This window comes from Lampetra planeri, chromosome 33, assembly GCF_965212315.1.
Source record: "Lampetra planeri chromosome 33, kcLamPlan1.2.h2, whole genome shotgun sequence".
Taxonomy (NCBI): Eukaryota; Metazoa; Chordata; class Hyperoartia; order Petromyzontiformes; family Petromyzontidae; genus Lampetra; species Lampetra planeri.
In genome coordinates this window covers 3607418-3627785 of record NC_136139.1, presented here as the reverse complement: position 1 = coordinate 3627785, position 20368 = coordinate 3607418, and the positions used below count along the sequence as shown (strand labels likewise).

At 47.9% G+C, this 20368-nt stretch overlaps 1 protein-coding gene across 1 annotated transcript in view; it reads left to right on the top strand.

Moving 5' to 3' along the window:
• The first annotated feature begins 4008 nt into the window (after nt 1-4008).
• ECH1 (enoyl-CoA hydratase 1) overlaps nt 4009-20368 on the top strand; it is a 172310-nt gene continuing 155950 nt past the window's right edge. The window contains exon 1 of the mRNA XM_078610013.1: nt 4009-4126. The gene's annotated coding sequence lies outside the window, so the exon portion shown is untranslated. The remainder of the gene's footprint in view (nt 4127-20368) is intronic.

Below are 20368 nucleotides of genomic sequence, written 5' to 3'. Positions count from 1 at the left end.
CTCCGCTCTGTATTCTGATTTAATGAACTAAATTTAATGTTTTGTCGTGTTTAACTGCATTTTAATAGCCCACCTTAAATTAAAATGCAGAGCAAAATGAGGTTAGTAAAGGAATACATTGATATGGAAAGGTAAATGGGTGGGGGCGGGGGGCTATAACCAAACCATTACAAAAGGCCATTTTAATTTTAGTTTTGTTATTACATTTAAAAGGTTTTTTGTTGTTGTTGCTTCCTTTGGGGCGAACATTGCTTTGAAATATAACTTCAATTGTTGCATATATTTGCGCCCTTCCAATGCGTCTATTCGCTCATTTACACCGTAACAAAAATGCACCGAGGCTCATCACGATAGATGTTTTTTTTCTTCCCCCCACCCCCATCCCCACCGCCCACAACTTTCTTGATAAATACCGCATGCGGCTGATGCGCGTTGCATAAACAGCTGCTCGAAGTGGCAGCTGGAGGTAGATTTGGGGGGGGGGGGGGTCTCGCGGAGAGCCACCGCGGGAAGGTGCGAGGGGCCTGCACGTTGACACCGCGAGGGTGCAATGACGGATGAAAATGAACGTGGGGGATGATGATGATGATGATGATCGTGATGATGATGATGATGATCGTGATGATGATCGTCATGATGATGGGCGGTGGTAGCCGTGTTCGTGGTGAGCCAAAGATTGTCCTCGACGACGTTAGGCAAAGGCCATAGGGGTGTATGCGCTTGAATTATAAACATGGGGCGAGGTGGTAGGGTGAGTAGGTAGAGCACCACGATACAACATCGGTGGTACTGGTAGGAACCACCTGGTTCCACCAGCCCACAGGGAATTATTGTGTCCGTCCGTCCGTCATGCATCCAAAAATGGGAGGGGTGGGGCTGGGTGGGGAGGGGCTGGGTGGGGAGGGAGGGGCTGGGTGGGGAGGGTGGGGGTGGGAGGGGTGAGGCTGGGTGGGGAGGGGCTGGTCACCCCGTGGTGCCCTTATAAAACTCAACGTTTAACCTACTCAAGCCGGCCTGTGCCCGCCCTCACCGTCGGCCATATTTGCGGAATACACCACGCCGCCGTTGACCCTGGCCATTGACCGAGCAACCCAACGTTCCTACCAGCTCCCTCCGCAGGAATGTGTTTAAAGTTTGACTCACAGCCATGGCTAATATCAGTGACAATATCCGAGCAGACGCTGGCACTCCCAACCCCAATCCGCCTCTCCCACCCGCACTGACCAGCATGGTGAAGTATGGCCAAACAACTCACACGACGGTGGAATGTGTAGGGAGACCTTCATCCAACTGTGCAATGGAAAAGGAATGTAAACCATTTTTTTAATGAAATATACTATTAACTATTTTTTTTATTTTGCCAGGTAATGTCCACTGAGCTATTCGCTTTGGCCACAAAGTATAGCCCAACGAAGTGGCTAATCACGTGGAAATGTATAACAGCATCCAAATACGCGACCACGGGTGAGAGAGAGAGACACGCAAACTCTAAATTTACAGCAGGCGTTAGGGTCGGGATTAAACAGACGACCTCTTGCACATCAGGCGAGGAAGATATCAGCATCTTCATTCATCCTGGAGAAATCCTACGAGATATCTTCTCGCCAACGCGGAGATCGCAGAGTACGTGTTCCTGGCGAGAAAGGGGGTCGAGAAAGGGGTCGAGAAAGGGGCTCTAATCAGCGCTCGCGCCACGCGGATTTTTGTTTCGGGACAGGGGGCGAGGGGAGCGGGGACTTGGGGACTGATGAGCGGAAGGGAGGTGGCGGCTTCTTGGCTGGCAGGCTGTTGAAGGAGGACGAGGAGAGAGGCCGGTGATGACATCAGGAGGGGATCGATAATGGGCTGCTGCTTGAAGAGCCCAAGTCTTAATCAAAATGCAACAGTATCGACCCCGCGGCACAGCAAATAATGCGGGTGCGTAGCTTGAATGTAATGGGCCTCATTTGCCAGTGGGGGGAAGAAATGCCGTGTGCTGTCCCGTCGTCTGTTGACGGCGAGATTCGTCGCCCCACACAACAGAGTGCACATAATTGCGTGACATTTAATTCTTTCGCGCGCACACGCGTAACGTGTGCGCGCCGCTTCTTTGCGTTGATGAGCGTGTGCGCGTGTGTGATGCGTGCGCGCGTGTGCGATGCGTGCGCGCGCGTGCCTGTGTGTGTGTGTGGTGCTCGCTAACAGCACTTGCCCCAACGGTCTGTCAAGGCTATACAGAGGGTCTTTGTCATTTGTGTGTGTGGGGAGCGGTAGTGTAGCGGTCAGCGCGCTGCGCTACGATCCCCGCTCATGGCCACACACCAGTGACGATTATCTGAACCGGCCCTGGACCCTCCCCGAGGTCGACTCAGCATCAAATGAGTACCTGGTGCGATGTGTAAACATCGCCACTGGGGAGACAAAGGCGGCCGGGTGTGGTGTTGGCCACCGTCGTGTGCCGTTCGGGCCTTCATACGTGCTCGCTAACGCTAACAGCACTTGCCCCAGCAGTCTGCTGAAGGCTATACGGGAGATCTTTGTATTCGTGTGTACGTGCGCCTTTGCATGCAAGCCTGTCCTCCTGATGTAATTGCGAGGTCACAAGCTCTGTCTGTATGATAATCGGCACGCTAATTGCGCGGCGACCTGGAGGAATTGGCAAAACACCACCTGTTACCGCGTTGCACGCAGCTAACGCTGCGCTCTCCCCCCACCTGCATGCCATCACGGATATAACGCGCACGCACACACACACAAAAAACACCGCCACCAAATTTGTGCCACCTGTAATTTCGTGTAAACCCTGGGTGGGGAGGGGGGGGGGCACTTCAAGGCTAATGGCAGATGCTTGGTTTGCCGCGCGTTGATTTCCTTGCAATTGAGCACGAGATGTTTTACTTCAGTGCTCTGCAAGTTCAGGGTTTTGTGCATCTATTTGAGGTGAAGATCACTCAGAATGCAGCGCTCGCCTGTGTAAGAATTGTGCACATTGTGTTTACACATGCAAGGCATGTTGGAGTGGACCAAGAATAAGGTCACTGAATGATTTTGCCGTAAAATAACAATCCGCCTTGGTTTGGAGCCTTGATATTTAAGCAAAAAACTCAAAAGGAAAAGTATATAATGGGCGACGTTTCAGGCAATGACCCTTCTCCAGACCTTTCTGCCAGCACTGGGGACCCTTCCATGAGCAAGCAATAGCAGGGCTGTACCGTAATCAAATTTCCATGAAATAATTAATTAATACTTTACACAATTACCAATCGTATCGTCCATAATAAAAGTTTATTTGGATAAGATCGCGTAAGCATATACGTGTAGTTAACCCACCACCAATTAGTAAGCTTTGTCACGTAAATAAAACGTATTTCAGCACACAGGCTGTGTTGGAGAGTAAATCCACAACATTTACATGCTGGTGAATAGATCCAGCATCATGGGGCGATCTTGCCAGAATTAGCTGTGTCGGGTGGTGGCGGGTTAACCAAACATCTATATTTACGCGATGTAACCCAAAAAGCCTTCATTACGAATAACATTGGTCGCGAATACCTATGTGTCAAACTGAATCTCAGCGTCATATTGGCAGACACGTTTGGTTTCATGATGGTATTGCCAATTGCATCATAAAACCCATTTTATATTGGAACGCACACGGTAAATGAAACCTACTTCCTGCATTTCAATTTATTTTACGTGCGTATTTTTAAATATATATTTTAATTGTATGCAGCCTTGTTAAAAATAAAAACACGCAAAGTGTGTGCAGCTGTGGAATTTATACGGCCACATTGCAAAATGTCGTTATTTTATTGGATGCTGAAGCATGTCGGTCCCATGGCTCATTAAAAAAAAAAGCACCACCCAGATTTCTTTTCCCCCAGAATTCCTCGCTCAACATATGGTGGTTAGACCAGTCGAGGCTGGAAAGCCAAAGAACGAAACACTGTGCAGTCACAGCAAAGAGAGAGAGAGAGTTTAAAACAAATTAAAACTAACACGTTACAACATAGGGGTGGGGGGGGGAACAGAAACCTGTTAAGAAAATTAGCAGTCTTTTTTTTTTAAACACAGATGCCCACTTTACAGATGTCTCTGGGGAAGAAATAATTATCTTCATGGCCGAGCTTCCTCAAGATAACAAAAGGTATAGTTAATTGAAGTGGTTCATGTTCTGTACCTGTAACATTTGATCCAATCTTAACCCTATTTTTATTCAACTTTCTTCTGTTCTCGTGTGTGTTACGTGCTCCGTCATTGTCTCCAGTCGCTCTGCGATCTTTGCTGTTTCTTACAAATTGTGTGTCATGCACAGTTGTTCCCGTGGAGCGCCGAAAGACGCTTCCAGTATTAAGACGCGAGATGAAATATAATGATAGGGTTAAATTTCGATTTAAAGCTTTCGTGACTGCAGGGATTCATCTTCTTGGTTCTTTCGGTAAAGTCACGTAGAAGGGAAATACTACAATAATAAAAATAAAACATTATAAAATAATTTTCACGACGTTTCGGTCACAAAGCAAGCAGCCGTCATCAGGTGAAGAACAGGCTGTTCTCCTTTTTTCTGGCAACAAAACTGAAACCTTTTTACGAGGATTCATGTCTGCATTAACCACAATACTTGCAGTCAAAATGCAAACAAAAAACACACTATGATAATATTTGCATTGTCCTTGAAACTGATTGGTCCACACCAGGGACCAAAAAGATTTCAGTTTTGTCAGAAAAAAAGGGGAACAGCCCTATTATTATTATTATATTTTGGTACTGGCAAAGGAGGTCTAATGATGTAGATGCTCACACCGAGCCCTCATTACTTTGATTGTCAGTGCATTGTCTTTGAGCTGTACGCCTTTTGGCGTCCTCTGGTCGAGCACCAATTGGGTCGAGGCTCAAAAGAAAGCTGTCCCTGGTGTGGACCAATCAGTTTCAAGGACAATGCATATATTATCATAGTGTGTTTTTTGTTTGCATTTTGACTTTACAGTGTAAAAAGGTTTCAGTTTTGTTGCCAGAAAAAAGGGGAACAACCCTATTATTATATTTTGGTACTAACAAAGGATGTCTAACGACGCTAGATAAACCCAAAAGATTGCGATTAAAAGTGCCCTTGGTTTTGTAATTTTTTGCTGCAAGCTTGTTATCTGGATAGAAAATAAATATATTTTCATAGTTCCTGACCATACGTCGCTTGGCTCAAGCAAGCGTGGGCCACTGCTCATTTTTAACTGGTGGCCCTGTGCCTGGAGTAGAAATTCCACATTCCCAAGCTAGGAGCCCGAAACAGTACGTTGCTGTATATCTAACAGGACAAGCATTGTTTGCTTTCCACAAGGTTGTACTCCTTTTTATCAGCCCTGGAAAGATGATGGGCTGCATAGTGCATATGCTGCTTCAGAAACAATATTATACTATAGTGCAATGAATGTAACTCGTGAAGCATTGTTTTCCACTGCCGGCAAAGGACGATGCAATACAGTGTATGAATACGCCTTCATCGGGTGCTAAATGTGCAATATACCTGATGGAAAGATGTAGCCAACACTTGCCAACTGCTGGTTATCATGCTGTATAGCCTTCCATCGAGGCGATTTTCAGGAGTTCGATGTATTTAGTGACGCTAATGCCTCCCGTTGCTATGGCGCGTGGCTAAAGCGGGCCATCTGCTACGCGATGAGACGCGGTGACGAAATCCGCAAGTGTAGACGATGACGTGCCGGGGGTTATTGTCAACGTGTCAAGATTTCTGGAGCGCTTTTCGGCTCGCACAAATTGGGCTTCGCAGTTTCGGTGCAAATCGACGAACTTATTTATCGGCTACTCTATTATTTATCTGGCGTAAGGGGAGCCTCTTTGCCGAGTCAGGAGAATTAGTTTTTGGTCAATACCGTCACGGAGCAAATCATTGGCTTAATGTGAATTAACGAATGGATGAGTGTGTCTATGTTTTTGTGTGGGGAGCTGCAGTGCGTTGGTTAGCGCTACGCTGCGCTACGAAATCCGGCGACCCGAATTCGATTCGCGCTCACGGCCAACGCCAGTGACAATTATTTGAACCGGTCTTGCCTGGGCCACCCCTAGATCGACTCAGCCTCAAACGATAACCTTGTCTGGTGTGTAAGCATCGCCACTGGGGAGACAAAGGCGGCCGGGCGTGGTGTTCGCCCCCCCCCTCCCCCCTTGTGTGCCGTTCCAGTCTTCATAAGTGCTCGCTTACAGCACTTGCCCCAGCAGTCTATTAAAGGCTATATGGGGGATATTTGCCTTTGTGTGTCAACTCAGCCTGAAATGTCGAACGTGTTTGAGGCAGCTAACATCAGCAGTTGGCTGACACTGGCAGCTGGGAGTAGTGGTGGCCACTACACCTCCTGCGCACCACTAACTTTAATAGGACGCATCTAACAGAGAGGACCCATGCCTATGAAGATCTGGCAATTCATCACAATTGGTTCATGCGAGCATGGCTCTGCTGACGAGACAATGAATGTCCTAACTGGTCCACAGTTGCTTGTGTTGAACTCATTCTGCTGAAATATTGCACTCCCAGAAGGGCTGTATGGCTGTGATATGTTTAAAAATAAAAATAAAACTTGAATTACAGATATGGAAAGGATGGTATATAGTCTGATTATTGATTTTGTACCGAGTGAGTCCATGACAGCGCTAGTTATGACCTCAAAACGGGTACTGGGAGTAATCGCACGCTGGATAGCGATGTGCTAGCATCTTGGCAACTTGGGTTGAATTTTGTGACGAACCACATGAGTGGAAGCTGCTACCATATTTTGATCTATTCTGGACCTCCTCTAGGTCGACTCAGTCTTAAATTAGTATAGTTTATGGTGTGCGCACATCAGTACGGGTGACACAACAAATGGTAAATTATTCAGCGGCCCTTGCAATGAACTAGAGTGCCATTCTAGCTTGAATGTGCTAGCTAGCAAACCAGCTGTCTTTAATGCTCAATACGTTGTATCGTAGTTAGGAGTAGCATCATAGATTAACTCTGCAGGTGCCTGGATACGTTAACAATGCGCCTATAGATATGGTGATGCACATTGTATAGGTTGGTGTAAAAAAAGGTTAAAGGTACAGCCCTGCAAGCCCCTGCTGTGACAGAAGGGCGCCCGACTAGATGGAGCTCTGACGAATCCCTCCAGGGAGTCTTTGGCCTACTCTTCCACACCGGTCCAAAACAACTCGTGCAAGGGTGGACGTTGCCCACACTTTACCCCACGCACGCGCTACTGACTTATCGACAGAGGCCGTGGTGGTGGGGGGGGGTCAGGGTTTAAGAAAACTCACCATTATATCAACTCTCTCTCTCCAGGACATAGACTCGAACCCGCGACCTCTGTGTTGGAGGTCCAGTGTTCCCACCGTTACACCACAGCATCATCACCTCCTCCATTGCACGATTAGATGCACTATTCTATTGCATTATCGGACACGCTGTAGTTCCCGCACAGACACAAACAATACGAGCAAAATGCGAGCTCCGATACCTGCTGTGGGCCAGTTGATTCGCTCACCCCCCAATGCCTGCGGGGAATTAACTAAATGCAGCATTCGCTTCATTTCCATAATTGATTGCGTTTGCTTGACAGCTTGGCACTTCCTTGCCGAACCATTGCTCCGTAAGTACCCAGCCCGCATACATTTCCCGTCCTTTTCTTTTGCTGGGGGCCAAAATAAGAATAATAATAATAAAAGTGTTTCCCCCATTATTAGCGGTGATTTGTGGACGTCGGCGCAATGGATGTGGTGGGTTGCAGAGAAGTTTTCGGCCTTCCATTTCTCTCGACACCCCTCCTGCTCGTTCATCTCTCCCGCTCAGTCTTTGTCTTTCTCTGTCGCCCCCCGCCCCACCACCATCTCCTGTAATCCCCTCTGCCCTTAATTTGCTTTCACCTTTCTCCCCACCCGCACCGCCTCCACTCCCCACCTTCCGTGCTGCCATTCCATTCACCCCATTATCTTCACGTCCATCATTGTCTGCTATATCCGCATTTTGCTACCCCCTCCCCGCTGCCCGTTGCCCTTCCTATCATCACCTCTGCCTCACCTCCATTCCAACTTATTCTGCCAGCACAGCACTGCTGTTCATCTTCCACACAAGTTCAGAACGTATCAACTACCCATTGCCCTTCCACCCCAATAACCATGACATTGCAGACTGCAGCGTATAGACAAGTTAATGCGTAGTTCCGCCCAGTTGAGCAACGCGGTTGAGGCTTATTTTAAATCGTGGATATTATACAGCCGTGGAACATCCACATTGCAATGATGGGGGGGGGGGGGATCAGTGCTTCCACAGTTGAACAGTTTGAACATTTTATTTATAATTGCCCTGTGAGCTAAGAAGCTCTTGAATTGGGTTTCATCAACAAACAAAAACACTGTAAAATGAAAAACACAACGTTTTACAAAAGGTCGCATAAAAATGATGAATACAATAATTACAGCTATGAAAAAGGCAACAAATTTAAGTAACGCACAAAATATTACTTGATGATACATTTAATATTTAACTAAATTGAACACTAAGATTAGAGAAACATATTGCAAAATCGTGCACCCAGAGTGAGGATTAAGATGCCATAAAATAGTGCAAAATAAGGAATACAAACGCCTTTGCTAAACTAGTTTGACGACCCTTAACTTCCCATTAAAAGATAAGGGTTCAGCCCTGCAATTGTTTGACGATGCCACTCAACGTCCCATGTATACAGTTCTAATAATAAAATTAATTGCGGCCTTTTGTCACTCCTCTCTTGAAGTCCCCCCCATAACCTGTGCCCATCATGGCGTTGTTGGACCATACTTCACCATTTTGGGCAGTGTGGGTTGATGAATCGGGGCATGTGGGACAAGCCCAGAAATTACCCGGCACTGCTATTAGCCATGACCGGGAATCCAACTCAGGTTGGCGGAGATTATATTCAGAGGGATGGTATGCTCAATTTACCTCTGACTAGGTTTTGAACTTGCAACCTTTAAATTGTGAGTTCAGCACTGTTGGTTGCCACACAGCGACCCAGCCGGAATTTCTGTTAAAATTGAGGTGTCTCCCTGATCAAACGAGTAATTGGGCAGTGCTCATAGCCAGCGGTAGAACTTTCACACTCCACATTGCAGAGGGATCAAATTCTTATTATTTTAACAATTTTAACTGAACAATTTTTTTCTTCCAGGTCAGGCCCACTGAACTATTTAGCTGTTTTTCAGAAGTGACCTGGCCACAGATGATGGCTCAACGAAGTGGCTTATCATGCGGACCTTTATAGCAGCTAAATAATCTAAAAGCGTGTTTCTAAATGTGGAGGGAAAAACCGGAGGACCTGGAGAAAAATCCACACTACCGCGGCGAGAACATGCAAACTCCAAATGTACAGCAGGCGTCGGGGTCGAGATCGAACCCACGAACTCCTGTATCCCAGGCGAGGTAGTTCACATCTCGCTATCATGGTGCGTTTTCATTATTGTTTCTCTGTGATAAATGACAGATAGTGCCCTTGACCCCACCACGCAGTGTCCTACCCCTGCATGCAAAGCCACGGAATTATTCATTTCTGCACAAATTAGCAGCCAGTGCTTTTATTTAATAATGCAGCCACCGGCATATTATTACCAGGAGACTGAGACCGGATTCGAACCAGTGACCCTGACCACAAAGCTGAGCACCTAAACCACTAAAAGCCACCACCGCTAAACTATAAATAGCGCACACGTAACAATGATATCGCCATGGTAGCAATTTGTGATGAATATTAACCGTCTCATCCGAGGCAATTGAACTTTGCCGCCCTGACTTTAGTCGTCAGGAGCCATTTGACATTTAAAAAGGAACATTCAAGAAAACATATTTGAGAGTCCGCATTTAGGTTGGGAGGTGTTGTGATAGGTCATTCTGCAGAATTTGCGACAAAAGTCCTGAAATAAATCCAGCAAAATGCAACACTTCTCTCTCGATATATATTCAGGACTTTGAACGTGAATTAGTTAATGCGTACAGGTTTCGTATATTTATTCTCCTATTAGTTTTTGACGGTGCAATTTGTGTGCGTGTGTTGCACCATTTATTTACCACTCCTGAATTTGCCGACTATCCCCATATTTGCTGGCCCAACGGCTGTTTAAAGTTCCATCAGACATTAGATTTTATCATCTCTGTTATATATACTTTTTACTATTCTGTGTATCTCAAATGTTTAACGATGTAACGTTATGTTTACATGTGAAGTACGATGATTGCATTGTAAAGGGCGCTACATTAAATTAAGGTTGATTGACTGACATCAGAGTTTTCTTAAAAAAACGGGTGTGCAAACTTCCTTTTAAAGATTTGGTTGCATTTCTTAAAATTTAATTTGCACACAACAACAACAACAGTGCATGAGCCAATTCATTACAATGCTCGTTAAGTGCTCATTTTCTCAGCTCATGATGGTACCCAATCCGAGCCGGCACTCATTTGATTGATGGAGCTTAGGGCCTGAAAAATGCAATTGACAAATCTTGGCAAAGTTGGTGCAGTGATTAAACCTCACTGTGCATTGTACAATAACCATAAAAACATGATTCATTGTTTGCTTTCATATTGCACCACAGACCATGGTTTATATGATTTTCATATAATTGCATTTTTGATATGAATTTTGTTCATAGCCCCATTCTAATGCGTCGTAGATTAAATTGTAATGTTAAATCAGAGTTGTTTTAATGCTTGGCAATGTTTGTGTTCGGTGAGCAGAGGTTTACTGGGAGGTGGGGGGGGGATTTTTGCTTTTTTTAATGAAGATTTGTCTCGGTGCACGTTTGCGAATACGATTGTGTGTGTGTGTGTGCACGTGTTTGCGTGCGCGCACGTTAGCGAGTCTTGCAATCTCTGTTGGGCAAGCGTCGTTAGTGATCATCCTTTCAAGTCAGCACAATCCACAAAGGAATGCTGCCTAGGCAGCTGCAGCAGCAGCAGCGGCAATGGCCACTGCCATGTTACAACAATTACAGATCGACTCATATTGGAATACATTTAACTACAGGCAGCCAAGCTGAATACATATTACACATTAGCAGCCTCTACCGTGTGTGCATGTGTGTACGTGCGTGCGTGTGTGTGCCAGCCTTCATAGGTGTTCGCTAAGAGCGCTTCCTCCAAAAGCATGCTAAGGCCACACGTGAGATCTTTGTCTTTGTGCTGTGGCACAATTACTCCCTCGTGTGCTGCGACGGCCTTCGTCAATGTTCGCTAACAGTGTAGGCTACCGGGGAGACCTTTGTCTTTGTGTGTGCGGGAGCGGTGGTTTAGTGGTTAGTGCATTGCCCTGTGATACCGGGGACCTGAGTTCGATTGCCAGCCATGACTATCATCAGTGGCGCGTGATATTTGAACCGATACTGCGTCCATGCGCCTTCACCCACCGGTGTGGTGATTATGCGGTCAAACATTCCCCTTGACATCGTCTTAGGTTCTTTCGGTAAAGTCACGTAGTTATAAAATAAAATAAATAACGACGTTTCGGGCGCAACACAAGCGCCCGAAACGTCGTTATTTATTTTATTTTCTACCTACGTGACTTTACCGAAAGAACCAAAGCGTATGAATTCCTGCAGTCACGAAAGCTTCAAATCAAAATCCCCTTGACCAATACGGACGTGAGGAGGCTTTCATCCTGCAGAAGATTTACAAAGAAGCTGGGAGTTCACGTGATTGTTTCCTACAACGCAGGCTTGAGCATAACAGAAGGTAGTTCACTTTCATAGCTTGAAAACTACATATTTAACCGGTTTATTTTTAATTAACCGAAGTGTAGTGCAAAAGCACCGCCTCATCGCAGTCTAGGTTGAGCAATCTGAGTAATGAATGACATCGACTAAAAACACATTCATATTCAGTAGATACGTATTTTGGTTTTGCACCAACAACACATTGTTTAGAGGGAGTGCTCTTGCCAATGTTACCTGGCAAACCAGCAGGTGTGTTTGTTGTTTGTACATGCCTGCCTACTTATGAGACCCAGAAGGTGAAAGCTAAAAAGCGTTTGTGTGCTTACACAAATCATGGTGGTTAACGTAAGTCAGAGATGCTAATAAGCCAATGGACCAACACATTTACGGGTTTTCTTATATGCAGAGATATAGAACGCTTGTCGATTTTAGATTTGAAGTTTTCGTGACTGCAATGGTTTTTTTTATCGGTAAAGTCACATAGGTGAAAACAAAATAAAATAAAGTAAATACAAATAAAATAATAAATTAAATTTTAATAAAATAAAGTAAAATAAAACAAAAAATTTAAATAAAATAATTTAGTTGTTTTATTTTATTTTGTTTTCACCTACGTGACTTTACCGGGAAAAAAAGAGTACGCTTGTCGATTTCTTTAGTTTTGTCACGTTAGCGGAGGCTGACTTTTCCAAAAGAAGTGAGGAGGTTATGTTCATAGCACTCCAGCGCAGTGATTCAAAATGGGCTCGTGTGATTTTTGAAGACCTTCTTTAAGCTTTGAGGCCCTAAAGATTCGTCCTGGGGGTAAATTAACAGGCCTCACGGCAGTGCCAGAAAACAGAGCCACCTCAAGGGTGGATTACAAAGTAGCAATTCATTAGTTAAGGCTTAGCGTTAGTCCATTTGACATCTGTGTCTTCCCACTGTAAGGAACCAAAAACTTCGTGGCTGTGTAGCTTTAGTTGTTGTTTTTGTTGTTGTTGTGAGGCCGCAAGCACCGTTTGAGTTTCTGCCTCTCCAAGCGAGGTCATACTGAGCGTGCTGGCACGCATCTGTGCGTGCATGCGTCAGTGTGGCCCGGCGTTGGTTATGGAGGTTAAATAGCCCGGTGGCCGACAATGCCAGCAATTTGTGCACCGTTACCCAGGCGCGCAAAATACAATTGACGGTGGGCATCTGAAGCTGACTTTTGCTGGGTTTTGTTACGCGTCCTGAACTCTTTCGCACCGTACGTAGCCGACCGTGCAGTTCACATGGCCTACACCATGTTCCATCCGCGCGACACGCTGCGGCAACTGGACATGTCTTCGTTCATACTGTTAGGTTTTTTCGGTAAAGTCACGTAGGTAAAAAAATAAAATTAAAAGTTAATAAACGTAATAATGGAAATAAAAGAAAATAATAAATCACGACGTTTCGGAGGCAACACAAGTCTCCGTCATCAGGTGGGACCGTCACAGCTAAAATTACTGCAAAAAATGACTGCAACAAGTGATGCAGTAATTTTAGCTGTGACGGCCCCACCTGATGACGGAGACTTGTGTTGCCTCCGAAACGTCGTGATTTATTATTTTATTTTATTTCCATGATTACTTTTACTAACTTTTAATTTTATTTTTTTACCTACGTGACTTCACCGAAAAAACCTAACAGTATGAATCCTTGCAGTCACGAAAGCTTCAAATCTAGAATGTCTTCGGTCGACTTGACTCGAACCACACGTGCGTAACGTCGACGACGACTGCCTTTCGCGCGCTCAAGCGTCTGCGATATCGCCGCCGTGTCCTTTCGCCATGCCCAGGTCCACTTTGAGGCCACGTCAGGTGTGAGTGTCTCACCGGCAGCGTGTTATAGGAGAGGAGCCGGGTGCCTGGGGGTTAACTGAGATGACTGGCAGATGCAACCCAGGGGGAGAGGGCCACTCCTTGCTGTGTCTACTTGCTGTGGTTTAGCCACCCGGGCGCTTTGCCCATTGTCACCGCTGTCCGTGCCTCCCGTCTCCTATAGCCGCTGGAGGGTGGCTTCTACACGCAGGCACGAACACGTGCACTAACAAGACAAAGATCCCCCGTATAGCCTTAACAGACTGTAGGGGCAAGTGCTGTTAGCGGGCACCTATGAAGGCCGGAACGGTACACGAGGGGGTTGGGTGGCCAGCACCACGCCCGACCGCCTTTGTCTCCCCAGTGGCGATGTTTACACACCGCACCAGGTACTCATTTAAGGCTGAGTCGACCTAGGGGAGGCCCAGGATCGGTTCAGATAATCGTCACTGGTGTTAGCCGTGAGCGGGAATCGAACCCGGGTCGCCAGGTTCATAGCGCAGCGCGCTAACCGCTACACTACCGCTCCCTAGCAAGACGCACACATAAACACACACACACACACAGATTGCTCGTGCTAAGGCAGAGACCACAGCGGGCAAGGGATGTTCATAAGCACCGATTTAGACCAGAATTTAAGATGATGGGGTGCTGTGGCCAGCACCATGCCCAGCAGCATAATGTCTCCCCAATTCTGACGTTGCACACACTACACTAGGTAAGACATGCTGTATGGTGGGAGGCCCTGGACATGTTTCCAATATCATGCTCCACTGTTGTTCGGTATGGCAAGGAGTCAAACTTAGGTAGTAATCCAGATCGTAGTTCAGGGTGCTAATTACAAGCCAGGAATTGAGCTACTGATGAGACCTAGAAGGTCGAGACCGATCCAGAGTTTTCTTCCTTCAATAAATGCTGCCGGGTAATATTGGACTGGAACGCCAATAGGCTGACGAACTAAGAAATAGATTTTTGGGGGATTTAAATGTGAAGACAGAGCAATGTGAGCGCGCTCCTGTTTCCTTGCACTCTGCCGCAGTGTCTCCACACACTGAACGCTGTTGGAGAGAGAGAGAAATATGTAGAAAAAACAGAACACAAATAGTGGCACCGCTAAATTTCTTTAGCATACACGCCGGCGCTCGACTTTGTGTGCACAGGGTTAATGCTAACCCCCTACTTACAAGTCATCGCATTCACGTCAGGACACTGCGGGCAGCTTAGGCTTTGGGGGTGGGATGGTGGGATTTAGCGTCGGCAGCTTGCTCAGTATCACTTAGGAGGGGATTAAACCTGTGAGCAGCGCAGCCCTCTTTACGGAATCCCTGCGAAAATCTCGCCGCTCACGCGCGTATGCACGCACACGCGCCTTCCTCTCCCTCCCCCTCCTCTCCCTCCTCCCCTCGTCCTTTCCCTCCCCCTCTCCTCCCCCTCCTCCTCCTCCTCGTCCTCCCCCTCCTCGTCCTCCCCCTCCTCTCCCTCCCCCTCCTCTCCCTCCCCCTCCTCGTCCTCCCCCTCCTCCCCCTCCTCTCCCTCCCCCTCCTCGTCCTCCCCCTCCTCTCCCTCCCCCTCCTCTCCCTCCCCCTCCTCGTCCTCCCCCTCCTCTCCCTCCCCCTCCTCGTCCTCCCCCTCCTCGTCCTCCCCCTCCTCCCCCTCCTCTCCCTCCCCCTCCTCGTCCTCCCCCTCCTCCCCCTCCTCCCCCTCCTCCCCCTCCTCTCCCTCCCCCTCCTCTCCCTCCCACTCCTCGTCCTCCCCCTCCTCCCCCTCCTCTCCCTCCCCCTCCTCGTCCTCCCCCTCCTCTCCCTCCCCCTCCTCGTCCTCCCCCTCCTCTCCCTCCCCCTCCTCCCCCTCCTCTCCCTCCCCCTCCTCGTCCTCCCCCTCCTCTCCCTCCCCCTCCTCGTCCCTCCCCCTCATCGTCCTCCCCCTCCTCCCTCTCCTCTCCCTCCCCCTCCTCCCCCTCATCTTCCTCCCCCTCCTCCTTCTCCTCCTCCTCTCCCTCCCCCTCCTCGTCCTCCTCTCCCTCCCCCTCCTCCCCCTCCTCGTCCCCCCCCTCTTCGTCCTCCTCTTCCTCGTCCTTCCTCTTCTCTTCGTCCTCCTCGTCCGCCCCCTCCTCTTCGTCCTTCCTCCTCCTCTTCCTCCCCCTCCTCTCCCTCCCCCTCCTCGTCCCCCCCCTCCCCCCCTCCTCGTCCCTCCCCCTCATCGTCCTTCCCCTCCTCTCCCTCCCCCTCCTCCTCCTCCTCTCCCTCCCCCTCCTCTCCCTCCCCCTCCTCTCCCTCCCCCTCCTCCCCCTCATCTTCCTCCCCCTCCTCTCCCTCCCCCTCCTCCTCCTCCTCTTTCTCCCCCTCATCGTCCTCCCCCTCCTCTCCCTCCCCCTCCTCTCCCTCCCCCTCCTCGTCCTCCCCCTCCTCTCCCTCCCCCTCCTCGTCCTCTCCCTCCCCCTCCTCCCCCTCCTCGTCCCCCCCCCCTCTTCGTCCTCCTCTTCCTCGTCCTTCCTCTTTTCCTCTTCGTCCTCCTCGTCCGCCCCCTCCTCTTCGTCCTTCCCCTCCTCTCCCTCCCCCTCCTCGTCCTCTTCGTCCTCCCCCTCCTCTTCGCCCTTCCTCCTCCTCCTCCTCCTTCCTCCACCGCCGCCACCCCCCAGAAGCGCTTCAAGGGGTTTTCCAGCGCATGTTGTCACGGGGTGACGAGACCGAATCCCACCCGAAGCGCGCAGCAGGCCCCGGTGCCCATCTGTCGAAGCGAGAGGCCTCGTGCCTCCTCGCGGTTCATCTGTGACGCGTGCCGCCCGAAGGGGCCTTCTTGTGCAATGGGCCGCACATGAGAGCCGTGGAAATCTAGCGGGCCGATAATTTTTTTTCTTTTTTTGGTAACGCGTCTAAATCCTGCGATAATCGTTCCACGGGATTTTGTCAGTCCATCTGGAAGACCACCCCCCCCACACACCCACCCTCCCTTCTATTGACATGCTGTCGAGATAGTTGTTTCATTTCAATCTGTGCATCATCAGGTATCCGCGTATGCAACAGTTTGTGCAGTGGATGCGGTTTTGGGTGGACCACCAGCTTCGTGGAAGAACAAAATTAGAGATCTTCTGCGTTGGGTACTTCACGGGGTGTTTGTTTGTGAGTTCATTTGAACGCCATTCAGCTCTCAAAGCTTCGTCGGGCGTTGGACTCGCATTGTGTAAGGTTAAGAGCATGGGTCCTAAAGGGCTTTGCTTGATACTCTTAGTTTTTTCGGTAAAGTCACGTAGGTGAAAAATGAAAAAAACAATCAAGCAATGACGAGGGGAGTTATTGAGGACCTGACGAATGTGATTGGGAGTGATTCGGACTGACTTCGCCATCCAAGTACACTGTGAACATACTGACGCGAAGTGAACCTAATATTGCTAGGTTCATAGTGCAGCGTGCTAATCACTGCGCCACCGCTCCACCTCGCTAACACATTTAGGTCGCCTCGATTAAAAAAAAGCGTTTATGATGACAATAATAACGATGAACAAAATTGGGTGGCATTGTGGCTGAAACTTGCAATTGGGAGATGGCTAGTTCATATCCAGGTTAGGGGGCCGACCGAGTCCATCATCCCTCCGGATCAATAAAACACGGTACTATTTTTGTCAGAAAATCCACCATAGTTGTCCTATTGTCGAACTTCCGCCCGTCGCAATCTCGTGGAATTTGCAGTTCAGACTCGGGGCCACCAGCTTTGATAAAGCACAATTTGAGCGTGCGGAAAAAGAAAAACAACATGACAAATGACTGTTCAGGCAGGCAACATCATAAAAATAATACCCCCCCCCCCCCCCCCCCGTCAATGATCATCAGAGTTCCCGTTCAGTGTCTAAGCCAGAAAACCTTTCACTTAAAGGTAACTTGCAGCACCTTTAAGTCACCCACTGACCCCTAATTTAGAGGCAGCTATTTGCAATCGTAGATCGTAAAGGTTAGATTCGTCAGCGCCAGCATCGTGAAATGTGTAGGGTTCAGCGTGAAGTCAATTGCACAGGTTAAGACATTGACGTAGATGACTTTTGAATTATAAATACGGTGTGTGCCCGTCACTGGAAAGCAGTTGAACATTAGAACCATATTTCTGCCCCCTTGCCGACCTATTACGCGGGTAAATCATCCTATCGAGCTTTGCAGGTCATCCGTTTTCACGACAAATTTGCCCGATTTGTATGACCGGGCCTTGGACAGATGACAAGCAACGCAAAGCCAAACAAGGGGCGCGTTGGATATTCACCTGTTAACACGTTTACTTTCCTGAGTTCGGCATGAACGAAAAGGAGTCGCAATATTTACACAATCGTTTGGATCCTGCCGTGGTGTGAGGGTCAACTCACTGGACTTGCAAGCCAGGTTGGTCGATGGTTCGACACAATCTCCTGGAGCGGCAGTTGACACAACGGGGTACATTTATTAATCGACGTGTCGCGTGTGGTGGGGGAAAAATATGGGTACTCCCACCTCTTCCAAGATGTGCAGCCAGCGTGGAAGAGTAGGCAAATTACCCCCCCCCCCCCCCACCCCGAAAGGAGCTCTACAGAGTTCTAGATTTGAAGCTTTCGTGACTGCAAGGATTCATACTCTTAGTTCTTTCGGTAAAGTCACGTAGGTAAAAAAATGAAATTAAAATTAATAAAAATAAAATAATAAAATCACGACGTTTCGGAGGCAACACAAGTCTCCGTCATCAGGTGGGACCGTCACAGCCAGATTTGTGACTTTACCGAAAGAACTAAGAGTATGAAGCTCTACAGAGCTCCCTCTTTTCGTGGAGTCCCATCTGCCAGCAGTGGCACGCGTAAAGCCATTGCAGGGCTGCACCGTTGCCCTCCCCCCCCCACCTGCACACGTCACATTGCCGCGTACGCTTTGGTGTCGTGCTGGGTCAGGGGCTGGGGCGGCTCTTGACTCGACAATTTGAAAGGTCGCAATTTATAATTCTGCTCATGGGCTAACTCACCTTCTCGTCCATTCACGATCAATACATGAGAGCACCTCATCGTGGGAGGTGAAGAGTTGATTGTACTGTGGCACGCGACACAAAGCGTTGCATATTCACCACTGGCTCAAGGCTGCCATACAGAGATGACCACCTTCCCAGCTCGTTTGAGCATGGGGCCCACTTATAATTCTTCACTCATACAAAGGAAGTGTGTTGTCAGTGGCTTGAAGCTTTCGTGACTGCAGGGATTCATATGCTTGGGTCTTTCGGTAAAGTCACGTAGATAGGTTCAAAGAAAAGAAGAAAAAATAACAAAAAAACTACGACGTTTCGATCGCAACATGATGATGACGATTGCTTGATGACGATTGCTTGTGTTGCGATCGAAAAGTCGTGGTTTTTTTCGTAATTTTTTGTTATTTTATTTGAACCTATCTACGTGACTTTACCGAAAGACCCAAGAATTTGTGTTATCAGTGTAAAGGATATTTTTTTTGTTCATTACGATTTTAAAAAAATCACCTTTTTTGGTGATGTTTGGCCAGTTTCTTGAATTTTTCTTTTTATTGTGCAGCATGAGGATAATAAAGTGCCTGGAGTTACGCCGCTTGTATGCAGGAAAACCGTCCAGACTTCCCGTAACCCGTTTTATCAGACACACACTCACTCACAGACGACGTCATTGCCCTGCAAGTGGTGCAGCAGCATGACCATAACGCCCCACAAAATGCAAGACCGTTCTGAAAAAAAAAGTCTCAGCGATGTTCTCCTGGATAGATAAAGGGCATTCTTTTATTATTCGCTGGATGTCCAACGAACATGTGTGTAATCCCCAGCACGTCTGATGATCACGGTTGACTACGTACGGTGCCGAACCAAATTCAACGTACACACATACAATAATCCGTCCAATGGTGCTGCATTGCAAGCGTTGGCCAATCCGTCTGGCACATTATAATGTAGGCCAATTAGACATTGAGGTATGGGCAATAATAAAGCTGTCCTTCGTGGTAGCATTGCTTGCACGCCTAATGAGGTGGGCAAACAAGGGCATTTAGTGAGTGGCTGTATCGTGGTGTTGGCAGCTTATTACGTTGGTTTGAGAATTTACATCTATATTACCGTGTATTAAATGGTAAAGGTCAGCCTGACACATTGCACTTAAACCACTGCAAGCAAAGCGGGTTCCTTGTTTTAATGGGAATGTGGTCATCCTCTCCCATCAGACCTACCGTCATCATACGCCACAGTCGTTCCACTGCTGGGTGAAGGCCTTCTCAAGCCACCGCCGCCTCTCACCAGTCCGCTACGCGATAACCCACGCGCTCATCGCCCGGTGTGATCTGTGGATGGCATCTCAGTTGCGTGGTGCATTCCACGGCTCCTGATAATTCTTGACCATTGACCATCGCCCCCTTTCGAAGCAACGTATGCTGCCCAGGAGCAGCACTTCCTTTTCTTAACAGTTTTAATTCATGTTGTTTTAAATATGTCATATTCATAGTTTGAACTGTCTGGTTAAGCAATTGCCATCATCTAATTGGCATTCCTGTTTCGGTCTCTTAGTGGAATTCCAAGCCATGCATCTGTCTGTCATTGTCGAGGCAAAACGTTTGTTGGTCACGCTCACAGATACATGCACACAGAACACACCACACAATTCCCCACTAAGTGGTGGTTATGCCGCCACAGCACTTGTGCCAGGCTAGGTGCACTGTGAGGCTACGTGAATGGCGAAGGCTCGCTGGAAGAGGGTCACGGGACAGACCCAGGTGTTTTGGGTTGACTGAGATAGCTAGCAGATGCACCACCCGTGTTACTCGATGCTGCACACAATACATGCACATACGTTAAATGTATTTGTATTCTGTATATGTTTTTTACGT